At 38.5% G+C, this 19,809-nt stretch overlaps 1 pseudogene; it reads right to left on the bottom strand.

The window, feature by feature from the left end:
* Positions 1–18,376: 18,376 nt before the first annotated feature.
* Positions 18,377–19,112, bottom strand: Psma6-ps2 (proteasome 20S subunit alpha 6, pseudogene 2; annotated as a pseudogene).
* Between the last annotated feature and the right edge of the window lie 697 nt (positions 19,113–19,809).

Genomic DNA, 19,809 nt, shown 5'->3' with positions numbered 1-19,809 from the left:
TGAATTTTGATTCCTTAAGAGAACAATTTCACTGAGTGGTGAGAACAGAGGCCTGATTGTGGGGGTGCTCAATCAAGGAGAATCCCTTTAAATAGCAGACAGTTAAAGAGAAGGAAAGGTGGCTGAAAAACATCAGGCTAAAGATATTTCCTGTCAGTTTTCATCCTGACCCGGGATTGGAACCCGCATGTTTACATTTCTTTTATTTCTTTTGTGTTTGGTTTGCTTTGGTTTTGATTGTGTTTTTGAGACAGACAGGATTTTCCTGTGTAGGTCAGGCTGGATGTGAACTCACACGTCTCTTTTGACCTGTATCATGGTCAGTGTTGAGGCTGTAGTCATTCACCCAATCTTGTGACATCTTTGAGTTCCTTAAAGGTCAGAATGAATAAAGAAGACGATGGGAAGAGAATGTATGGGATAAGAGCTGTTTTGAGTTAAAGCTCTATCATTGGCTTCCCGTATAAGCCTCGGGCACAATCCTCACCTCTAAGTCCTTGTGCGAGGAAGGTGCTCCCATATCTTCTTCATGACTTTACATTGAAGATTGTTTTAATTAGGCCTATAAAATACCTTGAAAATTACAGAGGATGTGATCCAAAATGAGTACCAAGTAATCTCTCTAGAAAAATGGCTCTCTTTGTCCAAGATGATGACATCTCTAACTGGTGCTATGAAAATGTTGCCTGCCTGTTTATGAAGAAAAAGTCTAATTCCTGAAGCTTGATTGATCTGAATTGAACTGGTAGATCACTAAGCCAGCAAATGTGCTTTCAGATTACATGGCGAATCACTCCTTGTGGTTTATTAGTGGAGAGGTACTTGGCCGCTTCCAGGCTCACTGCTTGTGGCTTTCATTACTTACCCCACCGGCTGTGCCGCCTGTCAGGTCTCCGCTCTTCATCGCACAGTTTAACCATATCTCTCGGTAATTTTCTGACTGACAAAATTGCTTGCTCTTTGTTTTCATGGACATAAATGGAACCCACTTAAGTCCCATTTGTATAGCAAGAGGAACGGCTGTTTAGAAACCTGGTGTCAAACATTGCTTTCCCAAACTGTGTTGTGTTTGAGCCCTGTGCTATAAACAGAGCCAAAAGTTAAAAATGTTCATTTTGAGCTGAGAGGCTGTGGATGATCTTTTAACTTAGAGTCTTGGGTTATGATTTCCAATTTTGAACTCATTCTTCTTGGTCACTGTTTGCATAATGTATTTACCAAGAATTAGAAGCTCTTTACAGTTTAATCATTCTTCAGTTATATTTTAATTAACTTATTTATTACATATGTGCATGTGTGTGTGTGTGTGTGTGTGTGTGTGTGCACAAATGCATGCCAACGTTCATGTGTGATTTGAGGACAACTTGCTATAGTTCACTCATTTCACAGTGTAGATCTAGGGAGTCAAACTGAGGTTGTCAGGCTTACAGGCAGGTATATGGGATGTATGTGGCCTACTGGCCATGAGTTTTGACATCATCATGGCTAATAAGGCTATTATATTATTCTCAATGAACTTTGACATATAAGAATGTAAGTGTGGCTCTGGTTGGTGATTACATTTATGGGTGTTAAGATTAAATAGTTTTGGGGAACTCAGACTGGCCTGGCCAAGCATTCATATTAAATGGTTATGTAGAACAGATGAGAAATGGATGCAGACTCACTCAGTTCTATAGCTTTGTTGTCCTCTTCGGGCTTCCATAGGCACCACACACAGGTGGTATACAAACATACATGCTGGGAAAAGAGCCATACATAGGCAATAAAAAGAAAATTAAAAGTTTCTACATCTGAAAAGTCTAAGTTACGAACATATCAACCACCTCAAACATTCTGTGTGTCCTTTAGAATCCCTGCTTCTTGTCTTTCTCTCTTCCACATAGCTTTCTGCTGCTATAGACTAGTTCGCATTTTATAGAATGTCACATAAACAGAACCACAAAGTCTGCCCTTATGTTTCACCCTTTCTGCCAATGAGCATGTTTATTTCAATATTTACTCCACATCGTTCAGCATATTAATATTGCACTCCTTCTTACTTCTGAGTAACATTACATCCTATGGGCATGCTACTCTTTCTTGGTTTGCTTTGGAACTTTGGGTCATTTCCAGTTTTAAGCGATTAAACTTAAAGCCTCTATGAAATAGTCCCATGGAAGCTTTTCAAAAAAGGCATGAGCAAAGTCAGTTGTCCATACGAGTGCTTCTGATTCTGAGTGTTCTGCCGGTCCCAAACTGACTTACTTGACTCTAGGCTGTCATCTCACTGTCCTGATGCTGTGAGCCTGATAGACCTGAAAGTACATGATGTTACACCCTCAGCTTTTTTTCTTTTAAAGGTTTGTTTCTGGTCAATCTAGGTGCTTTGTATTTTCATGCAATTTCTGAAAATTGCTTGTCAGTTTCTGACAATAATTTGCTAGCATCTTGGTTGCGGTTTTTATGGAGCACACCTCAATTTGGGAGAGAGTTAAGATCAGAATCGCAGTGAGTGTTCTTCCGTGTGGTTTAGTTACATCTATTTGCTTTCTTTTCTAATTCCCCGTGGTAATGTTTCGTAGTCTTAAGTATGCTGATCTTTTCTGTGTTTTTGACAGGTAGTTAACCTGTCAATATCTCATATTTATTGAATTATTCAAAAGTATAAACTTTGTTTTTGGAGCATTTTTAGGTTTATAGTAAAACTGGCAGCCTATGCAAAGTCCCAATATACTTAACTTTCTTAATGCTGTGATCCTTTAATACACTTCCTCATGTTGTGGTGATTCACAATCATAAAATTAATTAGTTACTATGTCATAATGGCAATATTGTACTGTTATGAATTGTAATGTAAATATCTGATATGTAGGATATCTGACATGTGATCCCAAAGGGACCACGGCCCATAGATGGGAACTCTGTACTTTCTATGCACAGCCTTCTCCTATAGCCAGCATCCCATATCCCAGTGGCATAATTACTACAACTGGGAACCTTCTAATTGTCACCCAGAGCCTATAGCTAACTTAGAGTCCACCTGAGTGCAGAGTCTGTGGCTTCTGAGAGACCCTTTATGGTGTGTACCCATCATTAGAATGTCATGCAGAATAATATCAGTGTCCCAAATGCCACTGGGCTTTATAACCCACACTCTCTTTTCCTGTGCTCTCTGGCACTCATTGTTACTTTTGCGATCTTCAGAGTTTTGCCTTTCCAGCATGTCCTGTTTGGATTCATATGGTATACGACCTTTTCTTGACTAATTTCATGCAGCACTCTTCACGTAAGAGCCTTCTCTGTCTTTTATTGGTTGGGTAGCTCCCTTCTTTTTACGATGGAATGACATTCACTTGTATGGATGCAACACTTTACATACCTATCTACTAAAGGTCATCCTGATTAGCTCTAAACTTTGACAATTAAAAATAATTCTCATATAAATATTCATATCCCTGAACTTTTTCTTTGAGACAGAGTTTCATTCTGTAGCCCAGCCTAGCCTGAATTTTCTGTGTCACAGGCTAGCCCAAAACTTGCAGGAATACTCTTGCTCAGGTTCTTGAATGCTGGCATTACAGCAAGCCCAAATTTTCATGACAGCATTACTTCATAGACATGTTTTCAATTCATCTGGGTAAATGGCAAGGATTAAAACTGCTGGTTTGTATAAGCATGCTCACTTTTCTAAGAATCCGCTAACCAGTGCTCCAAAAATACTTACAACATTTTGTATAGTTTAAGCAATGAATAACAATTCTTAGTTTCCTACATCCTTGCCAGTCTTTGGTGTTGAAATAAACTATCTTTGCCTGATTATATTGGCTTTGTTCCTTTGTCAGAGATCAACTGGCTCACTAAAGTGGGCCTACCACGTCAATGGACGCCATCTAGCTTAGACTCATGCAGACCCTGTGCATGCTGCCACAGTCTCTGTGAGTTCATATGTGGGTTGGTCCCACTGTGTTCAGAAAGCTTTCTTTCCTTGGTGTCCTCCATCCTCTCTGGTTCTATCTTCTTTTCCAGAGTTCTCTAAGCCCTGAGGGAAGAAGAGATTTGATGGAGACATCCTATTTAAGACTGAGATTAGAATAAAGTTTTCTTCATCTAAATATCAATATCAGACATATATCTCAGTATCTTATGTTTTGGGTACTGGGTACTAACATAAATTATACTGTGATTTAAATCCATTCTTCTTGTTAATTTTTGGTCTCTGGGAAAAGATTTACTCCTTGTACAATAACCTTGTGTCCTGAAACTTTGCTATAATTATTTATTCCAAAACTCTTATGCTAATCATTTATGATTTTTTATGTTAGTAATACTGTCATTTGTGAAAAGACAGTTTTATTTCTTCTTTCCTAAAAGAGAAACCCTTTATCTCGTTTTCTTATATTATCCAAATCTTCTAGTACACCACTGCAGAGAGGAGATCAAAGAAGACAGCCGTGCTTTTCTTGATCTTCATGGAAAAGCTGGCACTGTCTCCCTCTTGATGATGTCAGCTGTAGGGTTTTTTGTAGATGCTCTTTTGCAAGGTAAGAAAATTCTTTCTTTCCCCAATTTGCTGACAGAGTTTCAGAAAATCATACATGGGCTTTGGATTTTGTAAAGCCATGTGCTGCTCCTACATCTGTTAATATGGTCATGTGACTTTCCTATTTTGATGTGTATATTAATTCACGTTTTCAATGCTATAGCCTATATGCCTAAAAATTATATTTGGTCATGGTGTGTGCTATTTTTCCAGTTATGAATTTCCTGCTATGAATTGTTTGTTGCTAGTGTACAGGAACATATTTAATTCGTGTATATTGATCCTGTAAACTTGCTATGTAATCTATGAATAGGATAACTTTGAAGAAACAATGCATATTCTATGCAGATATTCGAGTCAGTATAGATGGCCATCCATCTGCAGACGTGAGTGAACCCTTGTAGATCTTTAGGGCTGTCTTTCTGTTTATTTCTCCTTTACTTACTGGTAACTAATGGTATCTACCTAGGTTCCTGCTCCATGTACATAGCCTAAAGACGCTTTTCAAGAAACATGCTCACAGGACTTCGTTTTGTTACTTGTATGTAAAGATACTTAGTATCTTTAAAATTATTGTTTCTTATATGCTGTTTTTCATTTTGTATTTATATACTGAAACTTTTCAACTGTTCTCTTGACAATGAATATTTCACTTTTTCCCTTAAAAAAGAAATATAATGAGACATGCTCCTCAGTATTACAGAATTATATGATTTTACAAAGACAGCAACCACTCAGTGAGATATTCAAGCTTTATAAACATGTTATATGATCAGAATTATATTAGACACTGTATGCAATTGAGATTTCTTATTTAAAGATAAGATTTTCTAAATAATTAAGGCATAAAGGGAAAGGCTGGAACTCGTGGGCATACCCTTAGGAACTATTTTATCCAGAGTTATAGGCACATGAAATACTTTAGACAAATAACGCTTTCAGAAAGTTAAAACTTATAGTAAAATATGATGTGATCTTAACCTAATTATAGCACATTGAAATCCTGAACACAATGTAATATACTTTCAGATTTTAGTGCACAGTATAAAAATTAAATAATTTAAGATCTTAGTGATTCATAAATATCTTTATAAATATAAACATTCATACATTGTTGTAGATGTGGGACACTGAAATGAATCAGTACTGGCAAATGCCCCCCAGGGTTGTAGAAATCGAATTGCCATGCATTTTAGCTGACTAGTTGGTAACATGAATCTTTTCTTCCTAGTTCTCTTACAGTGTGTATTTTATTTATAAATATATATCATGTATCAGAGTCTATCTCTTCAAAATGATTTATTTTCCCATCACTTTATGTCCCCAGATTATTAGTTCCTATAGGGCTAGGACACTGTGTTCTTCATGGTTTTCAGTTCTACTGTTTCTGAATAAGTGTTAGTTATGATTAATTAAATCAGATGCATGGAGATTTTGGGAAGATTGGGAATTTCACAACTCTTTGTGTTGAATTGGAATATAATTCAATATATAACTTTGAAAAACAATGCTGAAGGTGTGAAAGTAAAACTGTCTATATCTTAGTGTAAATATCAGCCCTGCTCTTGTGGGAGCCTGGCCATGTGTACTTGGACCCACCAGAATATACAAAGATAATGAGGGGTGTATAGAATGGGAAAAGGAATCTGTGACTCTAGGGATGAGAACTTCCTTCAGGAATTCTAGGCTTTCTTCTTGTATGTGCTCTTGATATTGGTGTACACATTAATAAATTCCATAGATACATAGGTACATTTTAGATTAATATGTAGACCGTTGCTTTGGTACTGGACTTTTAGTACTTGAACACTTTTAGTTTTTAAGAAAGGAATAAAAACTTAGACCAATCCATTATATTGCCTTGAAAGAAAGAAACCTTTAGAATTAATGAATTAAGCAAAGGCATACATTGCAGACTACTTTTCTCAGAAAGTTAAAGATTGGTTGCTTAGGTGTTGGTCATCTAGGCCATCTGTATTCCTCTAAGATGGACCTTTCTAGTGGGGTCAAATTGTTACATTTCAAAAAGAATGAGTTGGAAATTGCACTGTGAAGTGTTTCTCTAAGGTGTCTTTCATATTAATTCTTTTTGTCCATTTGAAAAAGGAATATGGAAAAGAATAGCTAACCTCCAGTTTGAAAGAAAGGATCTCTGGGAAGGTGTGGCTGTGTCTTGACATAAATAACTTCTATATTTAAATTTTATTTATAATTTATTATTGCTATCCATCCCCACTTTCTGAGCAAGGTAAAGGGTGAAGTATTTTTCTTCTTCTGGTCTCTATGTTATGTGTATTGAAATATCTGTATTGTAAAATTTAAAAAATTGGAGCATAGCTGAATTTTCTGTAGTACCAACTTATTCATACCAGAGGCAGGTGTGGAGTGGCCCAGAGGCAGGATGGGTTGAGAAAGAGCAAAGTCCTGCTAAGATGCATCTTCATACTGTGTTCCAGTTTTCCACTGTATAGTTTAATGAAAGAAAAGGTCTCACAAAATCTATTGAAGAACAATGAATTAGGCCTGTTTTAGTTGTTGTTGTGTAAGTTCACAAATTCTCCTATACAATACATCTTTCTCTGACAAATTTTCTCTTCTGCTATTTTTTTTATTAACTTGAGTATTTCTTATTTACATTTCGAATGTTATTCCCTTTCCCAGTTTCTGGGCAAACATCCCCCTAACCCCTCCCCCCCTCTATATGGGTGTTCCCCTTCCCATCCTCCCCCCATTACCGCCCTCCCCCCAACAATTACGTTCACTCGGGGTTCAGTCTTGGCAGGACCAAGGGCTTCCCCTTCCACTGGTGCTCTTACTGGGCCATTCATTGCTACCTATGAGGTCAGAGTCCAGGGTCAGTCCATGTATAGTCTTTAGGTAGTGGCTTAGTCCCTGGAAGCTCTGGTTGCTTGGCATTATTGTTCGTATGGGGTCTCGAACCCCTTCAAGCTCTTTCAGTCCTTTCTCTGATTCCTTCAACTGAGGTCCCGTTCTCAGTTCAGTGGTTTGCTGCTGGCATTCGCCTATGTATTTGCTGTATTCTTGCTGTGTCTCTCAGGAGAGATCTACATCCAGTTCCTGTTGGCCTGCACTTCTTTGCTTCATCCATCTTGTCTAATTGGGTGGCTGTATATGTATGGGCCACATGTGGGGCAGGCTCCGAATGGGTGTTCCTTCTGTCTCTGTTTTAATCTTTGCCTCCTTATTCCCTGCCAAGGGTATTCTTGTTCCCCCTTTTAAAGAAGGAGTGAAGCATTTGCATTTTGATCATCCGTCTTGAGTTTCATGTGTTCTGTGCATCTAGGGTAATTCAAGCATTTGGGCTAATAGCTACTTATCAATGAGTGCATATTTTGATATGTGGCTAGTTTTATGAATTTCTTAAAAGGTAGCATCTTTTTATTCTAGTAATTGCAGGGATTAACCTGATAACAATTAAGTCTAGACTTTGGGTGAAATGTTTAGAAGATAGGGTATATTGAAATTTGTTGTGGAAATAAAGTAAAACTGTGTGACTGGTTCTTGAGCATACGGCTCCATGCTTTTCTCCTGGGCTCTCTCTCTGACCTGGGCAGTCATGCCATAGGAACTAGTGCTAATTTATCTCAGTAGCTGCATGCTGTCCTCCAAGGTACTCTCTAACCGGGGTGGTCTGCGAGCTGTTCCAGCATGGCATCTTGCCACACTGCTTTACTTTCACTCACAGTTCCCTTGGCGGGTTATTACCCTGCCAGGCATACACATCCCAATTCCGTGGCGGGCTTGGGTGCATCCTGCCACTGCATCTTCTCTTGAACTCAATTTAGTCACCACATGAAAGAACACACCACACAATAACCTCTGATCCAATTGATAAGATATAATTTGCCCATCTAGACAGCACAAAATCCTGTACACAACCGTCCCTTAAATATAGTCTTATCAACATGTATCTATGCGCAGAGAAGAATTTTAACATCTGCTGCTATGTTCTCCCAGCTCCTCTCTTGCTCTGGCTCCCTCTCCTCTTTCTAAAACTTTTTCCCCGCCCATCCTCCCTTCTTGTCCAATGACAGGCTTCGTTCTATCCTGTACCTGCCTTCCTGCATAAAGACATCAACCTACAAAAACTGAGCTCCTTAAACAATGCAAACAGTTTATTTCAATTTTTTTCTCCTCAGAACACCACTCAAATGGGAAAATCGAAAGAAAAAGCTATACAATATTTGTATAATGGCAAATTTATATTAATTTATTTATTCATGGTGCTGGGGATTAAACTTAGGGCCTTACTCATGCAAGGCAAGGACTCTGTTACTGAGCTATATCTTCAGTCCCCCAAGTATTTTAAAGCATTACAGTTTTTAAAAACTATGACAATTTCATTCTTGATCTATAGTCTCTTGGTAATATTGAGATGAGCAACTGATTACTATTATTAAATAAATATTCCTTGTGAGCTAAAATACTTAAATTATTAATTCATTGCATGAAGTGTTTCATGGCCAATATCCCTAGTATCATTACGATTATCATGGTCTACATGTGATTTTGTCATCAGAATGCCCATCCTTGTCAATAGCACTGTGTAATTCATATGTCAGACCAACAAAAATGGCTGGTTTTCAACTGATGTTCAGTGACATCACGGGCTGTGTGGCTATGTCTCCATTGTCATCAAACGGCAGACATGGGCAGCATCTTCTCTGCCCAGGTTTAAGTTAGAACAGATCCATGTTAATTTGTTTTCTGTATTAGAGTTCTTGAAAGTCTTTTTTTTTTTTTTTTTGAGGAATTTTCTCTTCTAAAGAAGATATTTGAAAACTCATAGTAAAGATGCATTTCTTTTGCCATTTTTCTATCTCTATTTCCGTATTAAAAATTTCTCCCTGGGTAAAACTAATCTGGACATAGAAATACTTTCAAAATCAGCACCCAAAGTACTAGAATAATTCATAATTGATACAGTTATTAATGATGTATCATTAACGATGACTCACTAAGAGGTGTAGCAGAGGAACAAGAAATTACAGGTTGTGTCTACTCTGTACCTCTCCAACGATTCTTTCTAATTTTAGAAAGTCGATAGAGAAGCAAACGAGAGAATGGTAGAATTTCAGGGAGCAACACTGAATCTGCTCTAATTCATCAAAAATAAATCATTTACATGACTGACACTCAAATTATTACTATTGAAATTATTTCAACATTCCTTGTTAGTAATGACATCACACAGGTTGAGAATTTTCTGTGGTAAGGCATTAAGAGCAGGGATCCTTTGTATTAATTTTAAAGTAAGAGAATTTCCTGATTGTCGTGGATACATGTTATTGAAAACTCCTTTGAGTTTTGATGTTAGAGGTTTTATCTCGTGCTTCTTTTAAAATCATATTCTTAATAGAAAAAGATTTACATAAGAAAAAAAGAAACATCCCTGGAGGATGGGCCATGGCCCTGCCTCACAGAACTGGAGTGAGAATCCCACGAAGCATGTGGAGAGTATTCACAAGAACTTTGACCTTCCTCTTATGGAGTGAGTGAAGTGGAATGGGGGACAAGGCTCAGAGAGCCAAGGGCTAGCCGGTTCATCACAATGAGACCACGCAGGTATTTTGTGGTACCAGAGCTGTCAAAGTGGAATTCTGTGGAAGACTTGTAGGGATTGAGACTCACAAAAGAATTCTCAACAAAGTAAGAACCTCTACTGTTGCTGTAACTTAGTTGGCCAAGGCCACAGAGTTCTCTTCAGGGAGAACGCCTGGATCTGGAGTGACCTTCTCAAACTGTCGCAGACTAACTAACCTGGAAACCTGGGTCACCAGGGCAGGGAGGTTTGGCTGGTGGTAGAAGAGTAATGGGGAATGACAAACAGAGGTTGTGATAGCTGTTTGTGGTTCTAAACTAGACTACCTCTGGAATTAACTAAAACACAAGTGGGTGGGTATACCTATGAAGGATTTTTTAAACTAAATATTTTGAAGCAAGAAGTATGACTTAATTCAGATTTTTTGTGGTGGGAAGATACACCTTTAATTTGGACCACACCTTCTGGTGGTAGCCTATATAGAGGACATGGAAAAAGGAAGCATTTTCTCTTTGCCTGATTGCCATCACTTTGCTGCCAATTTCATTCCTTCACTGGCACTGGAGCTTACTTCTTTAGGATTCTGGTATATACCAAAGCCCAGCAAAGACATATAGCATTATGGACTGAACACATGTTGGATTTGGGGGCTTTCTCTTGGTAGACAGCCATTGTTAAAATAGCTAGATTATAGCCTGTAAATCATTCTAACAACCATATAAATGTATATGTATATGTATTTGTATATGTATATGTATATAGGTATACATATGTCTACACACATTTAGAATTATACATTCACACACACTTTCATTCTAACAGTTTGTTTTGGTGTGTGTGAGTATAGTGTGGGTAAGCATTTAATAAGTGACATAATTCAAGAGGGAAATTCTAGACCTTTTGTCCCCAGAACCAGGAGTCCTGAAAATTGCCTATGTTTCTCTTTCTACAGCATATGCAGAAACCCACAATGACCAATCCAATAAATTTAGATGTGGTAATATTGTCTCCCTATAAATCAATATTTACTACACAAGAAGAATATAAGAGTTGAGAAACTTCGAGCCACTGACATTAACTAACAGGAGTTGTAATTCTTCTGCAGGAATTTTATTTCAAACTTTGAGGAAAATCACCTCAGCTATGTTTTGCCAAGTGTAGGGAGAACATAACCATGAGGAGTAAAGAGAGCTTTGTCTGGGTGTACCCTGCAATTCATCAAGAATACATGTCAAATACAGTGAAGTAGACTATCGCCTTGATCTTAAGACTTGATCTTGAGCCAGATTTCTGGTTATGCAGAAAATCTGTACAGGAGGGTATTGGGAGCTTGTTTACATGGAATGCACCTCTGCCTGAGGAAGACCTGGCTGTCCTAACAGTGGTGCTTTTTGCTCTTCAAAATTTGTACTAAACTAAGGGTGAATCTAACAACAGACAATGTCCAGAATCTAAGACAACAAAATTCATTTCTGTCTGATTTACCTCATTAGCCTGAAACCCTGCCTCAACCTCTTTAGTAAGTAGTTCAAGAGGCCATACCACATCCTCTGGGGTAATGAATCCAGGAAGGAAAACCACAGCCTGTGCAACTAACACCCATTGGTGTGACTGGTCAATGACCATGTTTCCTCTTTTGACTCAACTTCCAAATCAGAACCAATGAGAAAAAGACAAAATTGCTCTCCAAACCAAACATACAAGACATTCTATATCTGTCAGCCTCTTTCCCATTTTCTTAGGGGCCACAACTTCTACAGAGAGTTTATCTGATGGCTTCCTCTGCTTTCCCATGAAACATTCCCACTTCATTGTGTACGTTTGCTTCCCTGTTGTTATGCTTGCACCCTGAACACATCCCCTGCTTCTTCCCACTTGGGTTGTTTCCACCTCACACCTCTTTCTGGAGTGCATGTTTGTTTCCATGAAATAATGGTGTTTAACACTAATCTGTAAACTAGCAGGGAGTAAAATGAGTACTTCCAGAATGGCACTGTTTTAAATCATGCAGCCTGAGTTATCCAAAGCCCTAGTTTGGAAATCATTGACTCCAGGGTTACAGAATCTTATGAAAAAAAGAAAAAGAATTCTATTGAGGTATAATTTATACAGTGTGTAATTTACTCTCTGAAGTGTATAGTTCAGTTATGTTTGGTATCCTTATACATTACACTGCCAATTCTCCTCTGGGAAACTGCTTAGATTTACAAATCCTGGAGGTTTCCCTTTAAACTCTAATAAGATTGGGCCCATACTTAGCTATTGATTTCAGAAATTTCAGTTCATCATGGCAAGAAGGAACTATATTGAGTAGAACTGTTTAGCTCATTGTGGTCAGGAAACAGAATAAAGGGTTACAGCAAGGTCCCAGGTCAAGATGTAACTTCCAGGCAACCACAATGACTTACTTAAAGTTAGGGTCTGGTACCTTTCATCACCTCCCAATGATGCTGTCATATTATGAATTCATTAAGAGACTGATTCATTCCTTAGGTCTGAGCCCCCATGGACTAATAGTCTTTGGAATCAATATCACAGATTTGTTCAGAGGTGTGCCTTAGTAATTTTCTAGATAAAAATCTCATCATGCAATGTGTTTGCCTCAATTACTTTGTCTATTCTAGGTCTTGAGTGTGGATTTCTGTGTGATTTTGATTCCATTTGTCTAATTACCCAGTATCCTCTATGTGGCTTTGGTAATGAGAAGGTGCAGATCTTGGTAATGTTGCTGCTGGTGCAGCATAAGAAGCTTGAGGAGCAGCTGTGCCATCTGGAGTAAATGGTTATAAAAAAATGGTCACTTTGAGTACTGTGCTGGCTAGTTTTATGTCAGTTCGACACAAGCTGCAGTCACTTAGAAGGGACCACATTTAAGAATGTACCCTTATAGAAAGCCCTTGGTCTTGCCAAGGTTGGACACCCCCTCCCCCAGTGCAGGGGAATATGGGGGAGGGCAATAAGGGGGATGAATAGGGGGAATACCCATATGGGGGAGGTGGAGGGGAAGGAATGGGGGCCTATGGACATGAAACCAGGAAGGAGAATAACCTTTGAAATGTAAGTAAAGAAATATATAATAAAAAATTTAAAAAAGAGGAACATTAGGAAGAGATGTATTAGAGGCATGGTAGAAGGAAAGAGAAGTGGTAAATGGTGTAATTCATAACCTGAAAAAATAAAAAAATAAAAGGTTCTTAATAAAAAGAATATACCCTTATATGATTAGCCTGTGGGAAATCCTGATCCATTTTCTTGATTGCTAATTGATGTGGGAGGGCCCAGATTATGGTGGTCCTTGGTGTATAAGAAGTCAGGCAGTGCACTCCACGAGGAAGAAGCCAGTAAGTAGCATTATTTCATGGCTTCTGTATGGGTTCCAGCCAGAGTTCCCTGCTATGGCTTCCTTCAGTGATAGTGTGTGAGCTGAGAACTGTAAATGGGAATAAACCCTTTCCTTCCCAATTTGCTTTGGTCAGGGTGTTTTATCACAGCAGTAGAAAGCCTAAGAGCAGAAATCCTTGCAGTGATAGCATGAAGATAGCATGGTTATTGTATCCACTTCATGAGGAAGAAACTAAAGCTCAAAGTGACTTAAGTTAATTACATTATATACCAGCGCTGGACTTACTATTCAGACTCAGGCTACTAGACCCCAGAGACTTGTTTATAATCTTGTTGTGTTGCTTTGCCTTCTCAAAAAAGGAACAGATGCTTAGAAGATGACTTTGACTTCTCTAGGTTCGAAGGGTTGTCAACATACAATTTACCTGAAAATTAATCACAAAGTAAAAGCGCTAAAAGTCAAAACCACTCAGCAAAATAAAGAGTTTAGTAAAGAGTTAATAAAATACGCTGGAAGCTTTACAAGGCTTGCTTGCCAGGTTAGCTCTTGGTGACCCATGGGAATTTAGAATTTAGGTTGATTCCTATCCTTCCACCTGGTAAGAGGGATTCTAGTACACAGATTATATACACAATGTGTTGATGACTTAGGCTCCTTCTGGGACTCTGAAAACTTGGTGAGTACACAATAGGTGTGCCTTTGTGATCAGAATGTAGCAAATGCTGAGCTTCTTATGAGCTCTCTGGTAGATCCTATTTCACATGCAATCTCACATTCAAAATTGGAGGAATCCAATGTCTCCTGTCTTGGGGATGGGTAGGAGAGGACTCCAGAGTCTAGGGTAGGGGTTGTACCTGGCTTAGATCTTGCCCTTGGCATATATTTCTGTTGTCAATTTAGTTTGTATCATTTGATAAAATAGATCACAACTAAAAGTATAGTTATATGTAGGTCTGTGATCTCCCCTAGCAATGACTTAAACTTGGGGTAATACTGGGGACTTCCATCATCATTACTTATACGGAATTTTTATACACAGAGTGGAATTTTATTTGAATCTCCAGTCTGATTGTAGGGTCAGGGTTATAGAAGAGACTGGCTATGGTTGGTGGAGATTGTCACATTCACAAGCCATAAAGAACATAGAGAATTAAAATGTGAATTAACAGCTGGGTATAGTGGCCCCCACCTTTAATCCCAGCATCCAGCATTCAGGATACAGAGGTAGATGGATCTCTGTGAGTTCAAGTCTGGCTTGTATACATTATGAGTTCCAGGACAGCCAGAGCTGCATAGTGAGACCCTGTCTCAAAAAAATGTGAATTAACAATAAATAAAGTAACATTGAGGTTGAATGCTGAATTCTTGGCATAGTCTTTGAAACACTAGATTAAAAACATCAATTAAAAAATACAAGTGTCAGAAAAAGAAACTGCTTGTGGGTAATTTGGAAAGGTCATTAAAATTAGAGTAAAACTAGACATGTAGTTGTACAAATAGGAATATTTTTACAATCTTTAAATTAATTCATATCTACATTTGGAAGAAGAAAGATCCTAATCATTAAAAAAAAGAGGTGCTTTAGTGGTCATTTCCAATGTTCACTTCTAACATGAAAGAACTGAGCAGGAAATGTGCACTTTGCTATGGAGCAAACATTACATGTAGAGTTCCATCTTTATTTTATAGATTCTGCAGAAGTATATATTAGAGTGCTTAAAATGTTATTTATTTAAGAGTTATTTATATAAATGTGTGTGCATAGTGGCACATGCCTTTAATTTTATCACTCTGATTAATGGCAAATCAGAAATAATAGAGCTGCCTTTTATTTACAATTTAACTCACATAGGGGAACTAACATTTAGTGGATCTGTCCTCTGTGTAGCCTACCAGAAGAACCTGGAAAACTATTTATTTCTTATTTCTACATTCTTCACTCTAATCTTTGACTTGACTTCACTCAAAAATCATTTATGATCTTCCTTTTGGTTCACACTTCAACCTGCAATCTTGGATTGGCATACTACCCTCCATCCCATAGCTCTTAGGAGGCCTGCTCCAGCCTGACATACCGAGTGAGACAAGCATGCAAAAATCCCTTCCCTGCCCTCCAGCAAGCCCAGCAGTGATGAGCTCTGCCCCATGCTATTAGAGCTCCATCCTCTTTCCAGTCCACACCTGAATCTGGGATAGAGGATCAACACATCACTCCCCACCCCACAACTCCACCCTGCCTTACAGGAGGCCTGTTTCACTACCAGGCCAGGCAACACCAGAGATAACCAGATGGCAAAAGGCAATCACAAGAACATAATCAACAGAAGTCAGTGAAATATGGCACCATCAGAATCTAGCTCTCCTACTACAGCAAGCCCTGGATATCATAACACACCTGAAGGGCAAGACTGTGACCTTAAATCTCATCTCATGATGATGACAGAGGGCTTTAAAGAGGATATAAATAATTCCCTTAAAGAAATACAGTAAAACACAATCAAACAGGTAGAAGCCCTTAAAAAGGAAACAAATCTCTTAAGGAAATACAGGAAAATACAAACACGTGAGACATGGAAGTTACCATAGGAAAAAATTGATATATCAGTCAGAGAAAATGCCAAACATAAAAAGTTTCTGAGGCAAAATATCCAGAAAATTTAGGCCACTACGAAAAGACCAAACCTAAGAATAGTAGGAATAGAAGAGGTTGAAGATTCCCAGTTCAAAGGGCCAGAAAATATCTTTAACAAAATCCCTAACTTAAAGAAAGAGATGGCTATAAATGTACAAGAAACTTGCAGAACACTAAAGAGATTGAACCAGAAAAGAAAGTCCCCCTGCCACACAATAATCAAAACACTAAATGTACAAAACAAAGAAAGAGTATTAGAAGTTGCAAGGGTAAAAGACCAAGTAACCTATAGGCAAACCTATCTGACTTCTCAACAGACTCTAAAAGCCAGAAGATCCTGGAAAGATGTCTTGCAGACCCTAAGAGACCACAGATGCCAGCTGAGACTATTATACCAAGCAATACTTTCATTCACCAAAAATGGAGAAACCAAGATATTCCAGGACAAAGGCAAATTTCACAGTTTCTTCCTACTGATCCAGCCTTATGGAGATACTAAGAGGAAAACTCCAAGACAAGGAGGGTAACCACACCCAAGAAAACACAGAATCATCTCACAGTAAAACTGAAAGAAGAGGATCAGACACACCAACATCAAAGTAACAGGAAGTAACAATCATTGTTCATTAATATCTCTCAATATCGATGCACTCGGTTCACCAATAAAAAGACACAGACTAACAGACAGGATACATGATAAACAGGATTCATCACTCTGCTGCATGCAAGAAACAAACATCACCAATAAAGATAGACACTACCTCAGAATAAAGGGCCAGAAAAAGGTTTTCTAAACAAATGGACCCAAGAAACAGGCTGGAATAGCCATTCTAATATCTAATAAAATAGACTTTTTTCCCTTTTATTTTTTTTTTATTATTAACTTGAGTATTTCTTATATACATTTCAAGTGTTATTCCCTTTCCCGGTTTCCAGGCAAACATCCCCCTCCCCCCTCCCCTTCCTTATGGGTGTTCCCCTCCCAACCCTCCCCCCATTGCCGCCCTCCCCCCATAGTCTAGCTCACTGGGGGTTCAGTCTTGGCAGGACCCAGGGCTTCCCCTTCCACTGGTGCTCTTACTAGGATATTCATTGCTACCTATGGGGTCAGAGTCCAGGGTCAGTCCATGTATAGTCTTTAGATAGTGGCTTAGTCCCTGGAATAAAATAGACTTTTAACCAAAAGTTATCAAAAGCAATGGGAAAGGACACTTCATGTTCATCAAAGGAAAAAATCCACCAACATGAAATCTCAATTCTGGACGTCTCTTCCCCAAATACAAGGGCACCCATATTCATAAAAGAAACTTTACTAAAGCTCAAATCACACACAGAACCCCACACAATAATTATGCAGGACACTTCAGCACCCCATCCTCATCAGTGGACAGTCATCAAAACAGAAATTAAACGGAGAAACACTGAAACTAACAGATGTTATGAACCAAGCGGATTTACCAGATATCACCAGAATCTTTCACCCCCAAACAAAACAATATACCTTCTTCTCAGCATCTCATGGAACCCTCAACAAAAATGCCATATAATTGGGCACAGCAAAAGTTCCAACAGATAAAAGAAGATTGAAAAAACCCCTTGCATCTTATCAGATCACTATGGATTAAGGCTGAACTTCAACAACAGCAGGAAGAACAGAAAGCCCACATACTCATGGAAACTGAGCAACTCTACTTAATGATCACTTGGTCAGGGAAGAAATAAAGAAAGAAATTAAAGATTTTTCTAAAATTCAATGAGAATGAAGGCACAACAAACCCAGATTTATGGGACACAATGAAATCAGTCCTAAGGGGACTGGTTCATAGCATTAAGTGCCTTCATAAAGAAATTGGAGAGATTTCATGCTAGTAACGTAACAGCACACCCGAAAGCTCTAGAAGAAAACAAAGCAAACACACCCAAGAGGTGTCGAGGGCAGGAAATAGTCAAACTCAGGGCTGAAATCAATCAATTAGAATCATAGAAAACAAAGACAAGAGCTGCTTCTTTGAGAAAATAAACAAGATAGACAAACCCTTAGCCAAACTAACTAAAAGGCACACAGACAGTATCTGAAGTAACAAAATTGGAAAGGAGAAGGGAGACATAACAGGAACTGAGAAATTAAAAAAATCATTAGTTTTTTTCCCCCCCAAAAGCACTGTTTTTTTTTTTTTTATACAGAGTCTTAACCAGTCAGTGGCAGGAGGACTGGGAGAGTCTCCATCTCCAATCCAGGACCTCTATGATGTCGGTTTGCTGTTACCAAACACACAGGCACATGGCATCATGGATCTGGTAAGCTGGTAAGAGTGTTCAGTCTCTCTCAGCTAGAACAACAAGGTGAACATAATCCCTGCTTCTGTAAGAATCCTGAATATAGGATTTTCAACTGTAACTACTCCAGCTTCTATTTCTCAAGGATTGAAATCAATCAACAGAACAGTAGACAGGCATGTAATTGCTGTTTCCACTGTCTATTCAAATGTCCAATCAAATTTCTTCTTCACTTTTTCAAGGAAACTGGTTGACTCTGTTTAACTCCTGCTGTGGTGGCTTTAAAGCCACAGCTGTAGCCTACAGGATCACACATGTAGACTCGAGGGCCTTGCTCTTCATCTATACCAATTAAAATCATACAACAAACCAAGTGCCCTCATTTCAGCATTCTATGTGTAGATTTGAGAAATATCAGCAATTCTTTTACACAGCACGTCCACAGGAATCTCATAGCCATATTTGTATTTCCAGTTAGCTGCCTCATAGTGTGCCCTCTGTACCTGGGATCTGCTGTCAGCTGTCACTCCTGTCACCACACAACCAGTGCTTTCTGTTATCTTGAATAAGTGAGTCACTGTGCTGGAATTCAGTAGTTTCTCAGGTACTTTCTTCTGTGAGACAATAACTGCGCAGTCTTTTCCTCTGACAGCTACAGATGTAAGCCCACTCTGGTTAATAGCCTTAAAAGCATATTCTACTTGGTAGAGTCAGCCCTTGGAGGAGAGAAAATAGTAATGTGATGGTCAAAACTGGTGCTGGAACGATGGGACATGGCAATCCTGCTATTTCAAACACAGTCTGCCAAAATTATTCGATCTTTTTGTTCTTTTTTAAGATTTATTTATTTATTTATTTGTTTATTTATTTATTTATTTGTTATATATAAGTTCACTGTAGCTGTCTTCAGACACACCAGAAGAGGGCCTCAGATCTCATTACAGATGGTTGTTAGCCACCATGTGGTTGCTGGGATTTGAACTCAGGACCTCTGGAAGAACAATCGGTGCTCTAAACCACTGAGCCATTTCTCCAGCCACAAAATCATTCGGTCTTATTTCAAAAGCCTGTACTCCACATAACTGGAAAATCTAAACAAAACTGATAATTTTCTAGACAGATACCACTTACCAAAGTTAAATCAAAATCGGGTAAACCCAATATTCCTCTAACCCTAAGGAAATAGCAGTAATTAAAAGTCTCTCAAACAAAAAAGCTCTGGGCCAGATGGTTTTAGTGCAGAATTCCACCCTGGTACCTAAACCACACAAAGACTCAACAAAGAGAATTTCAAACCAATTTCACTTATGAACATTGACACAAAAATACTCAGTAAAATTCTAGCAAACTGAATCCAAGAACACCTCAAAGACATTATCCACGGTGATCAAGTAGGCTTAACCCCAGGGATGCAGGGGTGATTCAATATACAAAAATTTGTTAATGTAATCCACTATATAAATAAACTTAAA

Source organism: Rattus norvegicus, chromosome 13 (genome assembly GCF_036323735.1).
Source record: "Rattus norvegicus strain BN/NHsdMcwi chromosome 13, GRCr8, whole genome shotgun sequence".
NCBI classification, from domain to species: domain Eukaryota; kingdom Metazoa; phylum Chordata; class Mammalia; order Rodentia; family Muridae; genus Rattus; species Rattus norvegicus.
Note: the sequence above shows the minus strand (reverse complement) of the source record. Positions and strands in the feature narration are given on the sequence as shown.